The sequence below is a fragment of the Coenobita brevimanus genome, chromosome 94, assembly GCF_032717465.1.
Source record: "Coenobita brevimanus isolate Jiangsu-jjx chromosome 94, ASM3271746v2, whole genome shotgun sequence".
Lineage (NCBI taxonomy): Eukaryota > Metazoa > Arthropoda > Malacostraca > Decapoda > Coenobitidae > Coenobita > Coenobita brevimanus.
The window spans coordinates 8,421,955-8,436,954 of NC_137047.1; the positions used below are offsets into that span (position 1 = coordinate 8,421,955).

Here is a 15,000-nt window from a genome sequence, read left to right on the forward strand (position 1 = left end):
AGATATGGTGACAGTGGTGGAGAAAGTTAATTTAATACACTAGCTGGTGATGTGATTGTGGCCGAGTTGTGCAGTACTGGTAAAGGAGGTATATATTGGTATATATATAATGGTGGTAGCAAAGCCAAGGTCAGGCTGCAAAGTGGGTGTGGTGTGGTGGGAGATGTGGGTTGGTTACGAGGCTTTAATGGTTAGCGGTAATGGTAAGGAAACATTACTGGTGGCCATATTCTAATTATTATCGTTAGTAGCTGTAAGAGAGGGGATAAAAAATGAATGAAATGTATGTGGGTTGGGTTGCTTTAATATTTAGTGGTAAAGGAAATGAAACGTTATTAGCAGTCATCTGCCTGTTATTACCGTTAGTACTTATAACAGTGAAAATGAATTTATGAAATGTATGTACAGTATATATCATTCGCGGTTCGAGTTATGAGAAACACGGTAGTGACAAGAAATGTGATAGGGTACTTGTTTCTTATTAATAATGATAAATGTGGTGATGATGAATATACGGACCGTGGTTACTGATAAGGGTGTTGTAAGAGTGATAAACAATCTGATACCTTCCTTATCACCATTGGCAGATATAACAAGACGATGAATGCAGGAAATATGAGAGTCTGTTGTTCATCGCCGTTACCTCGAGGATGGTGATGATAATAAATCGGACAGCACTAGTGATAAGAGTACTGTGGTGTGTGGGTGGTGGTGGCGGTGTTCAAACAATCAAGGGTACGGCTGATAACACACGTGATGGACAAGCTACCGAACGATGTATAATAAAGACAGTGATGATGTTAGCGGTAGACAAGATGATGATGACCAGGGAAGGAATAATAATGGTGGTGACGACGGAAATAGCTGTACAAACAACACTTTTTTCTGAACGTGCTGGTGGTACGGATCATGTGCTGTATGTATGTATGTATGTATGTATCTATGTATGTATGTATGTAGTTGAAGCAGACGGGATTTTAGGTAGAGGGGTTGTGTCCTGTCTTCAAGGCTACATTTATCAAGTTTGTGTATGTACGTATGTATTGCAGCGATCTACAGGCGCCAGATACAGACGGTTAGCATTACTACACATGTTAGGACACATAAGATGTATCAGAAGTACAGTAATAATAATAATAACGAAAGTGGCTACAAAGCTGATTCGTCTGAGGTGTATATAGAATTTTTTCGTCTCATAGCATATACATATACACATACATACAAACATACATACATATATATACATGCATACATAAGCAAATTCTCCAATATTTTGTTTCCAGGCAGGATCCAAATTAAGAAATAAACAAATGATAGTAAACTCATAAATAACGTACTCAGTGAAATATTAACACACTGATTCACTCTTCATAGGGGAGTTCTGAACCAAGTTATATAAAAAAAAAATCAAATACAAATAAACACATACCATATTGACAAGAAAGACTGATTCTATCCTACTTAAATAAACGCAGTGGAATATATACATGAACTGTTCCCGCAAAAATCCACATGTCAATATATAAACAAAATAAAATAAATGAATAAAGGAATAAACATATACACAACCACATGAACAAAGGAACAACTGCGCATTCACACAACGGGGCATAAATACGAAGGTCGGAACACACACACACACACACACACACACACACACACACACACACACACACACACACACACACACACCATGCGCATAAAGCAATTTCAAGGGCACACAGTAACTTGAACATGCGTACGAAAAACAACAGCACAAAAAAAAAAAAAAAAAAAAAAAAAAAATCACGTGGAAAAATAAACATACAAATAAAACATAAAACACAAGGACCATCTTCACTACAACACAAACACCTACAAACACGAAACCAAAAAAACGCAAATAAACACAATGAGCATAAACTTCTACTCTCAGATAAATACACCTACAAACAACAAACGCAGAGGAACACAAACGCACACACATTAAACAAACACAAAGGAAACAAACACCCAACCATAAACACAAAAACAAACACAATCTAAAAAACACAACTGAACAAGTGCAAATATGCACAACGTTCTATATTCCAAGGCGAGTACTTACACCAAAAACAATAATCTACGCACAATAAAAATAATTAAGGCAAAAACATAAACAAACATATAAACAAAACATAATCAAACACGAAAACAAACGCCTAAAACACGAAATAACATCAAACAACAAAAATTCGCAAACACAAAGGACAAACTATTTTTTCTTCTTTCTTTTTTTAATTCCCAGGTAAATACACTCAAAATTCCAAGCATACCTTAGGAGTAGGTGAAATCCTGCATTAAGGCCGATAATTATAGGGAAAAATAAGGCTACTCTGACCCTAACGTGGCAAATTATACTCCATTAAGTTAAAAGCTATTAGCAGGGGACAGGGAGGAGGGGAGAGGAAAGGGAGAATGGTGGGAAGCGAAGGAGGGAGGGAGGGAGGCAGGCAGGGGAATGAGGAGGAATAGAGGGTAGAAAGAAGGTAAAGAGGAATAAAGAAAAGAGAGTGAAGAACGGGGGATGGAAGGGAGAGTGGAGGAAAGAACATGGTAAGGAGGAGGTAAGTGAAGACGGTGAGGAAAGAGGGTGGGAAAGGAAAACGATGGAGAAGAACAAGGTAAAGGAGATTATGAAAAAGGGAAAAGAATGCGGGAATGGAGGGGGAGGAGGGAGAAGAGACAAAAGAGAGGGAAGATGGTGGAGGGGGTTAAGATGGCCAGTCTGTGAAGTGTGAAGATGGAGGAAAGGAGGAGGGGAATGTAAGAGAGGGGGCAGAAGGAAGGGTGGGAAAAATACTGTAGATGGAAAAACGGAGGTTAAGGAAGGCGATGAATGGGCAAGGAGGGTAATGAGGGGCGATTAGGGAGAGGGATGATGATGAAGCGTGAGAATGGGGAGGGGAAGGAGGGAGGGGGAGAGACACGTAAAAGAATGAATAAATGAATAAATGAGTGAATTAGTGACAAAAGATAATGTATAGCCTAATGGATGAACAGGGGTTGAAGTTTCGGGAAGAGAATGTAATGAAGAGAGATTTGAGAGAACGATAATGAAGCGTGAGGAAGGGAGGTCTAGGATGGGGGGAAAGGGAGGGGGAACTGAAGGTGGGAACGACAATAAATAATGTAGATGGGAGAAAGAGTTAAGTAGGAAGGAAAGGAGGCAGTGGAAGGTAATGACGGGAGGTTACGGAGAAGGATGATGAAGCGTGAGACAAGGAGGTGAAGGAGGAAGGGCGAGAGGTGTGTGAATGAATGGAAGAGAGGCGAGCAACAGGAGGGAGGAGGAAGGAGGCGGGTAAACAGAGAGAGAGAGAGAGAGAGAGAGAGAGAGTCCTAAATATACAGTATATACATTTCTTAAAGGTACTTATGCAGTGAATGGCTGGGTCTTTCATGAGTACCCACCATCCAAGCTTTGAAGCTGGGAGCACTTCTTTACCTATTTTAGTTCCTTTCACCCCCCACCTCTCTCTCTCTCTCTCTCTCTCTCTCTCACACACACACACACACACTGGCATATGCTCACCAACAAAATAATTTAAACGAAAAAGGCATGTATGTAAAACTCTATGCACCCTTGTATCCACATTTCACTAACGAAGCCACTGAAGGAGCACAAAACAAACCTAAACACCTCCTCACAGGACATCAATCTGAAGTAAACTCGGAGTACCAGATATTAAGCCCCTAATTAATGGTCGTGCAAAGTTCGAAGGTCCATTACATACTCGTACATAAAAACATACAACTACATACATACATCCAGGCAAATACACATACATACATACATACAAACTCAACATCAGTAACATACAATAAAAAGATAACATCGTGCGAGGGGGTGGTGTGCTATCCTTGTCAGTCAGACCTAAGGGAAACTCGCACAAATTCAACATGGTAAAAGAGACGAGAAGAACAGAGCTAATCATAACAAACCAGACCAGCTGTGGGCAGAGGCGTCGCTGTGTGTGTGTGTGTGTGTGTGTGTGTGTGTGTGTGTGTGAGAGAGAGAGAGAGAGAGAGAGAGAGAGAGAGAGAGAGCACGGGAAGGAGTGAGCGACAAAGGAGGGACTGTGTGTGTGTGTGTGTGTGTGTGTGTGTGTGTGTGTGTGTGTGTGTGTGTGTGTGTGTGTGTGTGTGTGTGTGTGTGTGTGTGTGTGTGTGAAAGGAAGCGTGAGAGAGAGCGGGAGAGGAAGATGACAACAGGGAGAGAAAATATGGGCAGAGTAGGGAGAATATGCAGGGTGTGAGTAGGGAGGTAATGAAGACTGGAGAAGAATGAATGGGATGGCGGATGACAAGAATATGTAAGGAAATAAAAGGGAAGAGAGAGAGAGAGAGAGAGAGAGAGAGAGAGAGAGAGAAGGAGGGGTAGGGGGAGGGAGGAGAGAAGGAGAAAGAGAGAGAGAGCAGGGTAGAAGGAGAGCAGACTGACTCCAGACAGGGTACAAAGCTAGAGAGAGAGCAGCGAGGGAGGAGGGAGGGAGAATGGGAGGGAAAGAGTGAAAGGGGGGGGAGGGATGGGGGAAGGGAGAGAAGGATAGGGGGAGGGAGGGGGTCACCAGCCTCTCGTCACGGTTCCTCCCTCCCCTCCTCCCTTTACTTCTCTCCCTCTCTTTTCCTCTTCCTCTTCCTTACAGAGGATGAAAGAAGGAGAAAAGAGAGAATGCAATAAAGGTAGGAAGGATGTAAATGGACTAATGGGAAGACAATGATTAAAACAAAGAAGAGAGAGAAAGAGAGGTGAGTTGATCAGAGGAGACCAGAACAAAGAAAAGTTAGTAAAGTAGGGAAACTAAAGAAAACAATGCCTAAGAACACCATAGAAAGGAAAAGGAGACATACAAACGAAACTGGCAAACGAAACACGTGGAATGATATTCAGGAAACATTAAAAAAACAAAACATAAAAAATCAGAATTAGCAATGATGAAACACCAAAGGGTCAGAGGTGGGTATGAAGTTGAAAACACTGAATAATTCTGGTGTTGGAGTGAGTTTGGAAGAAGAAGGGCCACGAGACAGAAAGGAAGAGTAGGAGAAGGAGGAAAAAGAGGACTTAGGGTGAGAGGGAACTGAGTGTTGGAGAGAGGAGGGGTAGGGGGGAGGGGAGGGGAGGATGGAAGGATGTAAGAGAGGGGAGAGATGAGGAGGAGAGGAGAGGGGACTGGAAGATGGAGGGGAGGGCAGGGAAGGATAGGAGACGAGAGGGGAGGTAGGATAGGACAGTGAAGGGGAGGGGAGATACGTGGGGAGCACAGAGGGGAAGAAGGGTGGGGAGAGGAGGGGAGGGGAGGGGAGGGGAGGGGACAAGGAACGGTTTGGTAGGGCAGGAGGAGGAGTGAATGAGAACAACAAAGAAAACCGAGGAAGACAGGGAAAGAGAGAGGGTAAGGAATAAGACGAAGGAAACAGGGATGAAGGAGGCGTTTAATAAGAATATAAGAATAGGATTATATATAAATGAGTTACCTTAGACACGAGGGTAAGGGGATAAATGAGGGGAAGGGGCGGGAGGGCAATAATAAGAAGGCAGAAGGACGATGTCTGAGGGGAGAGGCAGAAGGAAAGAAAAGCAAAAGAGGGAAAGACGGAGGAAACGGAGGAGGAGGAGGAAGGAAGGGAGGCAGGCGGAGTGACCAGCACTGCATAAGACACGTTGACCCTCTCTCACCTCAGCTGACCTCCCCCTCTCCCAACCCCATATCCCCAGACCCTCCCCCTATCCCCTTACCTCTCCTGACCCAGCCAAGGGTGCACTGATCCCTTCCCTCCTCTCCCTACCCCTCCCCTCCCCTCCTCTCTCTTCACGACACTCTCCCTACCTCTCACAACAATCCCCTCCCTTCCTCCCTCCGCCCTCTCTCCCCTCCCCTACCCTGCTCCCCCCCCTTCCTCCTTCCCCTCCTCCCAATCTTTACGACATTCTCCCTACCTTTTAACTTTTTTCCTTCATCTTCTTTCGTTTTTCTCAACTCACTCTTTTGGTTGTTTGTCTAATAATATTCTCTCTCTCTCACTCACTCTCTCTCTCTCTTTCTCTCTCTCATTTCGCAGGCTGTCAGCAAACACTCATTTCCTTTGTCCTCTCCCTCTTATCAGTCTCACTCTCAGGTAAAAATAATAAAAAGCTAATTTCTTCTTTATTCATGGCTACTCTCTCTCTCTCTCTCTCTCCCTCTCTCTCTCCTTCCTGTTCCCTTTCGTGTTCTCCGTCTTCCCTGCTTCCTCCTCCTTAACCTACCTCACTACCTTGATCCCTTACTCCCTCCCCCCCTTCTCTCTCTCTCTCTCTCTCACTCTCTCGCTCTCTTACCGTCCACCTCCTCTCTTGTCCTTTCTTCCTCTTACCCGTATTCACATACATACATACATACACACACACACACACACACACACACACACACACACACACACACACACACACACACACACACACACACAATTGTCATCCATCTATACACACACACACACACACACACACACACACACACACAATTGTCATCCATCTATACACACACACACACACACAATTGTCATCCATCTATACACACACACACACACAATTGTCATCCATCTATTTGTCTATCTATTCATCCATTTATCTATTATCTCTTCGTTTCTCTACATATGTTGTTCCACTCCTCCTCTTTGACCCAGTTCCATTCATCCTCCCGACCTACTTGTCTCTTTCCTACGTTTTTTCATAGCTCCCAACTACACAGTGTGTGTGTGTGTGTGTGTGTGTGTGTGTGTGTGTGTGTGTGTGTGTGTGTGTGTGTGTGTGTGTGTGTGTGTGTGTGTGTGTGTGTGTGTGTGTGTGTGTGTGTGTGTGTGTGTGTAAGAGAGAGAGAGAGAGAGAAAAGCGAGGTGAAAAAGGAAGGAGCGAGGAGAGATGGAAGAGAGATGAAACTTAATAGAAAAAGGGAGAAGTAGTAAGGAGATGAAAAACGAAAGAGAAAAGAGAGATGGTAAACAAAGGAAAAATAAGATACATAAGAACCTGAGAAGAGAAAGAAAGGAAAATAATAGAGAGAAGAGAGGAACAAAAAAAGCGGAAAGAGAGGGGAACCCAAAAAAAAAAAAAAAAAAGACGAGAGAGGGGAATAACAGAGAGATGAGCGAGGGGAACAAATGAGAGAGAGAGAGAGAGAGAGAGAGAGAGAGAACTGAAACGAAAAGAGAGGGTAGGGATGGATTAAAAGGGAGAGACAAAAGATGGGAAGCAATGGAGGAAAGACAGAGGAAACGGAGGAGAAAAGAGATGGGAAACAGAAGAGAGACGAGTGAGCAGAAACGGAGGGAAAAACTGAAGAGGAAAGTAAGGAGAGGGGTAAAAAATGGCCAAAATGAGCCAAGTAAAAAGAGAGATGGGAAGACGAGGTGAAGGAGAGCAAGGTGAGGCTGAAGGTGAATTTATCTCACGCTGTGCTTGTTTTATTACACCTGCACACACATGGACACGAAGACGCTCACATAATAACCATACTTCACATCACGACTGAGAGAGAGAGAGAGAGAGAGAGACTTTCATGTGGTTACGGTGATACAATTAGGCAGCTCCACTGCCCGATTATACAAAGCCCCCCAACTCCGTCCCTATTCCCCGAAAGGACGATGGTGGACTGCAGGAGAATAGCAACTTAAGTCTGCAGTCCACCGGGTTCACGTTCAGATGCGCCACAACAACAACACTACGACTTCCCCGCTTCCTGTGTGCTGTGATGTCTCATGTGCCAACCTCTTCCCCTCACCTGTGCCCGGGTAAATATCACGGCACACTGATCCACTGAGAAAAAGGATGTTTAACGCCATTTGGTTCATTTCATTGAGCTGAACTCACTTTTTTTCTATTTTTTTTTTTTTCATATGTATATGAGAGCAGAGATTAAGCAAAATGGTAATATGAAAATCTGAGATCAATTTTAAAAACTCATTTTACATTCGAGCACGAAACGTAAATGTGTGTGTGTGTGTGTGTGTGTGTGTGTGTGTGTGTGTGTGTGTGTGTGTGTGTGTGTGTGTGTGTGTGTGTGTGTGTGTGTGTGTGTGTGTGTGTGTGTGTGTGTGTCCAAATAAGTGGATGTACACTACTTCACACTATCCAATCTCACTCAGGCTGAGGGAGTCTGGTTATATAAACATTTAATCGGTTCAGTTCAAGGGAGCCTCCAAAACCTGTTAGAAAATCGTCTTGTGGTGGCAAGAACAAAGAAGACCATCATCGTGGTGACGAAGTTAAGAGTAGGTCTGTATGGACGGAAGAAACTGAGAAAAACGAACTTCGTACAAGTGACAGCCACGTGAAGAAATACGCAGAGTTAGCGAGAACTAGAGTGAAAGTCAAGTGGAGCCGGGTTACAGTGAGAGGCGCGGAGTCAGAATGAGTCATGTAGAATGAATAATTCAAGAGTGGGTGAAAGCCAAGGAGAGAGGGTGGACTGAGGGGCGTCAGAGAAAAGATTTTTGCATAAAAAAGTGGGTGAACCACAGAGTGAAGATCTCACGACAGCCGTGGAAAAGGAGTGAGCGAAGACGAACAGTGGGTGTAAGCTATAGTGGAAGACGCATGGTAAATGAGTGAATCAGACTGACGATGGTAAAAAGCAGGGAGAGGGAGATAACTATACTGGACGCATCAGACAGTGAGTATAAGCCAAAATGAAGGTGCTACGATATGTGAGATAACTAAAGAATGAGAGATAGAAAGTACAGGTGTGAGCTACGACATAGAGTAAATGCCAGTGTCGATGAACTATAAGTAAATGAACGACTGAATGACGAAAGAATGGCATCCTGTGAGAAAGAGTGAACTAGGACGCAAGGGACAATGGGTGCAAGTCAGAGTGATACATATGCACATCTGAATAACAAGTAGAAAAAGGCAGTGAGTACCCGAGTGGATGATAGAAGTATATGAGTATTACATGGTGAGTACAAGCACACGAGTTAGTGAAGGTATAATCCGCGAACCATAAAACAGATGACAGCCAGGGAGAGAACTAGAATGACAGCTACGAATGGCCCTGCAGTGTGTGATAGCCAGAGAAAGCCAGAGAGGAGTGAGTCTGAGAGCGGGGATAGAACGAGTACGAATTACAGAGCCACGTAGGGTAGTGTGAGCGCATAAAGCACCGTCAAAATGAAATTCACACACAATCATAACTTTCAGAATAATCCATCTATTTTATTTCATTTCGTACTACTACGCAGAAATTAGCCTTCCACTTCATAACAGCAGCTGATTCAATAATAAGAACAAAACCAACATCAACAGGAAATACTTATTATGCAACATCAAAAACTTAATATGCAACATCAAAAACGACCGAGATAAAGTCGCACATCAACCGAAAAGAGCAAGGAAAAAAAAAGGGAGGGGAGGGGGGGCACTATTAACAAGGGTCAGTAGTACAGAAACACTGTTAGCTAGGAACACACACACACGCACACACACATATACAGTAGGCTAGATGGATAGATAGATAGATATGTATATATATATATGCATATAAAATATTGTAGTGTTAGTAACAGAATAAAGATGTGGTTAGTTTATATTTACAATGGCAGGGTTTAACTAGATATATCGAAAAGTTGGCTACTCCTTGCCCGGTGAAAAACATTCATACCGTAGTTCTGAGGGTACAAACATGCCATCCCCTCTATTACAATACAAACCTATCATAGATTTATATACAATAAATCTAGGTTAAGTTAATGTTTAAATGGATGCTGACTTACTACCATGAGACAGCTAATACTTTAAAGAATCAGAAATGGTGTCATTACTGACCACAGATAGTTCCAGTTGCTGACTGAAGCTCCTGCAGCCGAAATGAGCTGCGCAAAATATACTCGCGTCGTTATGAAGCAAAATTAAATTAATAATACAGTACTAACATCACTTTACATACGGCCCCAGAACTTTACCACAACACTTCTTCGTGACGAGCATCATATTCTGGACCACATCTCTTAACAGAGCTCAGCATTAAAGATGGCGAGATGGATATTTTAGGCCGAGTTAAAGTGATGGGAGTACAGCCAGCACGGCAGCACTGGCGATACCCCCGCCCTTCACGATTCTTTAAACAATCTCATTCTTCTCACAGATTTTGTAACACCTTTTCCTTTGCGACTTAATTTGAACAATACAGCTCAATATCCCCTTGTATACTACTGATCCAATGACCAAGAGTAATATGCAAAACAAATAACTTAGAACGAGGTGTTACGAAGCCTGCCATGCCACCTACAGAAAGAAGAGGTCAACCCCGTTTTCCACGTAGACTGCATATTGCCTAAACATTAAGTAATATCATATCACATATACCATTGTGAAAGTTTATACGTTCTAAAAAAAAAAGGTAAAAACTAATAAAGTAAAACAGGGATTAAAATGAATTTTGAAAAGTTATTGAGTGAAATTCTACGGATGTCGGCGCCAACAACCACCACCACGACCAGGGAGGGGGACCGGACCACCACCGTGACCCAATCCGACCCCTGCCCTTCCGTAATTATCATCAATATACAAGTGGTCAACGGCCCGGTGGTGAACATGAACGCCCCCGTCACCGCCCCCGTCACCGTCCACTACCCCGGCGGCACCGGAGGCTTCACCGACGCCGCCGACGGTGACCATGACCCGGACAGAGGCACGGGCGAAGGCGAGACGGAGGACGCGCCGGCCACAGGTGCTGCCCCCGACGCCTCCACCACCACCAGCCACCCCACCCCAACCCCCACCCCCATCCTCACCACCACCGCCCACAATCCCTTGAAACACGACTGGTCGGAAAAGGAGGAAGAGAGTTCTGAAGAGCAGGAAGAGAGATCGGAAAAAGAGGAAGATGACAAGGTAGAAGCGGAAGAGGAGGAGGTGGAAGACAAGACAGAGGAGGAGGGGGAAGACAAAATGGAGGAGGAGGAGGAGGAGGACGAGGAGGAGGAAGACAAGATAGAAAAGGATGAGGACGAGGACGAGGAGGAAGACAAGATAGAGAAGGAAGGCGAGGAAGAGGAGGTGGAGGAGGAAGACAAGACAGGGGAGGAGGAAGACAAGACAATGGAGGAGGAGGAGGGCATGATCGAGGAGGAGGAAGACCAGATGGGGGAGAAAGTGGAGAAGGATGAGGAAGAGGAGGAGGAGGAGGAGGAAGACAAGAGAGAGGAGGAAGAGGAGGAGAAGGAGGAAGACACGATAGAGGAGCAAGAGGAAGAAAAGAAAGAGAATGAGGAGGAGGAAGAAGACAGGAGAAAGGAGGAGGATGATGACATAAAAGAGAATGAGAAGGAAGAAAAGAAAGAGGAGGAGGAAGAAGACAAGAAAGAGGTGGAGGAGGAGAAGGAAAAACGAAAAAGAAGGAAAAATCGAAAGAAAGGAAGGAACAGAGCTCTGGAAAAGGAAAACAGCTCGGAAAAGGGGGAAAACTGCTCAGGGGAGAAGGAAGGCTCTCACGAAGACCAGGGCCTGGTCAACGAGGCCCAGTGCGCCACTGAACACACGCGTGCGCACATACATGTCCAGGTGACGTGTGCCCAACCCTCGCATGGGTGTACTCTAACCACGGAGCAAAAACTGAGACGTCAAATGCGAAAGGGTAGGCGGCGGTGAAGCGCTTGTGTCTTAGGGTTCTCCCATGCCCAAAAGTTCCTTCCCCATACAGCTGGGCTAAGTCTTGTCCTCTCGCATTCTGATCCTTCCCCACACATTTGGGCTAAGTCTTGTCCTCTCGCATTCTGATCCTTCCCCACACATTTGGGCTGTCTTGTCCTCTCGCATTCTGATCCTTCCCCACACATTTGGGCTGTCTTGTCCTCTCGCATTCTGATCCTTCCCCACACATTTGGGCTAAGTCTTGTCCTCTCGCATTCTGATCCTTCCCCATACATTTCGGCTGTCTTGTCCTCTCGCATTCTGATCCTTCCCCATATAGTTGGGCTACGTCTTGTCCTCTTGCATTCTAAGTTCCCTCCCTATACATTTGGGCTACGTCTTGTCCTCTGGCATTCTAAGTTCCCTCCCTATACATTTGGGCTACGTCTTGTCCTCTCGCATTCTAAGTTCCCTCCCAATACATTTGGGCTTCATCTTGTCCTCTCGCATTCTAACTAAGTTTCCTCCCTATACATCTGGGCTAAGTCTTGTCCTCTCGCATTCTAACTAAGTTCCCTCCTTATACATTTGGGGTACGTCATCTCCCCTCGCATTGTAAGTCCTCTTCCTATACAGTCTGTTAAATTCTCCCTCTTCTTATGACAAGGTCTCTCCCCATGAGTTCCATCATGGGCTTATTCCCACACGTTCTCATCCACGTCCATTCCCATTTTTTTTTTTTTTCACATTAATATTTACTCATGTTTTGGGTTGTCACGTTTTTTACAGCTGTTATAAGTGAGGGTAAAAATATAAATACGCTAATGTACACACAACGTTGGCTCATCTACGGGTTATGAATGTTTATGAATATGCTCCCTTATTCACGTATATATTTCCCAAAGCGTCGGATAATACGGCAGTTGATAATCACAAGAGACGGGTCGAATTACTCTTCTCCCTCTTTCCCTTATTGCTAGCTTTTCTGTTCTTTTTCTGTGTTCTTTCCTTTTCCTGCTTCTCCCTTTTTGTGGCCTCTCTCTCTCTCTCTCTCGTTGTGTGTGTTCTTACATAACCTTAATTTTCAATAGTTTGGGTTAACCTTGTGATGTCCTGTTTTCTTTTACTACTTTGTCACGTATTTCTTTGAATACCTGCATAGTTTTCCGTATATGTGAAGAGAGAGAGAGAGAGAGAGAGAGAGAGAGAGAGAGAGAGAGAGAGAGAACGCAATAAGAAGTTTCAGTAAACAAAGCTCTGTCAAGATAAGACTGTAAAAGAGTAAGAGAAAACAGAGTGAGAGAGCATGGGAAAAATAGCCACCCTAACAGATAAGAGTATGCCAAGGTCCACAGGCTAGGAAAGTGAGTGAGAGAGTGGAGTAGAGATAGTGAGTGAGAAAAGAGGGAGTGATATAGAGCGGGAATGAAAACATGGAGAGTGGGAAAGGGTGAGGGGAAGTGGGAGTGAGTTAGAGAGATGGGGGGGGGAGTGAGTAAGGGGTGAGATAAACGGAAAACGAAGAGGTACATGCAATAGACATGGTTGGCTGGATTAAAAAATGAGAGAGAGAGAGAGAGTCAAAATCCATTAACTCTCTTCCCGCTGTTGAATTTAATTGCTTGACCACAACTGAATCCCAAGTTGCCTCCAATGCACGTGAAAAAGTTAATATGCATGAGGGTTGGAACGATATTGTGGGACGGCGTAACAGTGGCTGGATCAGGATAAGTATGAAAAGAAATGGCAGGAAAAGTTTACATGTGATAAGGAAGCATGAATCTAGAGCTGAAATAATAATAATAATAATAAAATAATAATAATAAAAGTCATCGTCAACATCATCACCATCCTGATTCTTTTCTCAATTACGGATGAAGTGTGGCAAGGTACTGACAGCAAAAAAAAATAATAATAATAAGCAAATAAATAAATAAATAAATGTAAAAAAATAAAAGAACTTGCAAATAGTTAATAAGTAAACACACAAAAAGAACCTGTAAAAATCTGTCGAAGTAAATGGATAACACTCTCATCCCATCCCCGCTCAAGCCTCTGGAATCCTGGCTACACCTCATTCTATTACTTACGAGAATAATAATAATAATAATAATAAACTGAATTTTTTCCACATACACACCTGACTATTAGTTGCGAAAGTACTAATATAAATATTAACAAAGAGAGCCAACTGAAAACACAGAAGCTTCAAGACCTATGAGAAGAATGGTGGGAAGATAAACAAGAGAAGTATTTACATAAAGACGAGAGGAAATGCAGGTTATATAACACAGGAGGAAAGTAGAACCAGAGTAAAGAGAAATGAGTGAAATCTGGTACGGTGAGGTACATGGAAAGAAAAGTACAGAAAAATTTGGGATAACAGGCAAAATGGACCCGTAAGGACGGCATTTTTCTTGGTAAAACCTGTGTGTGTGTGTGTGTGTGTGTGTGTGTGTGTGTGTGTGTGTGTGTGTGTGTGTGTGTGTGTGTGTGTGTGTGTGTGTGTGTGTGTGTATGTGTGTGTGTGTGTGTGTGTGTGACATGAGACAACAAAATATTTAACTCAAGAAAAAACATGAACAAGACATTCTCCTCCTTATGGGTCATTAAATTAAACTGTGAATCGGTGACTTGCAAAAAAATAACACACGGCACAGAATACATCATACACGGAAGCACAAGACCACAGGTATGTCTTTATTATCGGGGGATTAAAGTGTGAGTGGCTGACCTAAAAAAAAAAAAAAAATAGTGACATGGCAAGAACAAAGCTGGGCATGATTTTTTTTTTTTTTTTTTTTGGTAAGGTAATTAATCTCTTGAAACAGATGCAGGGGCCGATTTACATGGAAGCTAATATGGCTGGGGCCACAGGCTTGTGGGAATTCCCCATTAATAATCAATGCCAACAATATACTTTTACATTTCATCAAGTTTTAATAAGTGGGAAATACAATAGCAATATTTTTTTTTAATGCTCTGTCACACTGTGAAAAGTGGCAATAGATTATTAATGTACGGATGTACTCGTATGTATCTATATTGTTAAAAGGGCCTAAGAGCAGCATTAGCCTCATCAGGCCTGAAAGTCTCAGTCCACATCTGCCTTGATGTCGTATACTGCAATTTATTTATCTAATTAGTTATTAATTGCCGGTAGTTTACTTTTTATTTTTATCTCCATACCATATTTTTCAAGGCTGGGTGAAATTTTGTTAAAAACAGACGAGTTACATAAACCCTTCATTAACTCCTTCATTGCTAGGCGCCTCACTTAACCTGGAAAAAAAAAGGGGGGGGGGGGGGCTGGCAGTACCAAAAACACTGATGAAAGAGGTAACCACGCTGAGAAGCTTATACTGCAAGAG

At 43.3% G+C, this 15,000-nt stretch overlaps 1 protein-coding gene across 1 annotated transcript in view; it reads right to left on the reverse strand.

The window, feature by feature from the left end:
- The window catches only part of LOC145412799 (uncharacterized), a 370,382-nt gene that overhangs the window by 140,104 nt on the left and 215,278 nt on the right, over window positions 1-15,000 (reverse strand). The gene's annotated exons all lie outside the window — the stretch shown is intronic.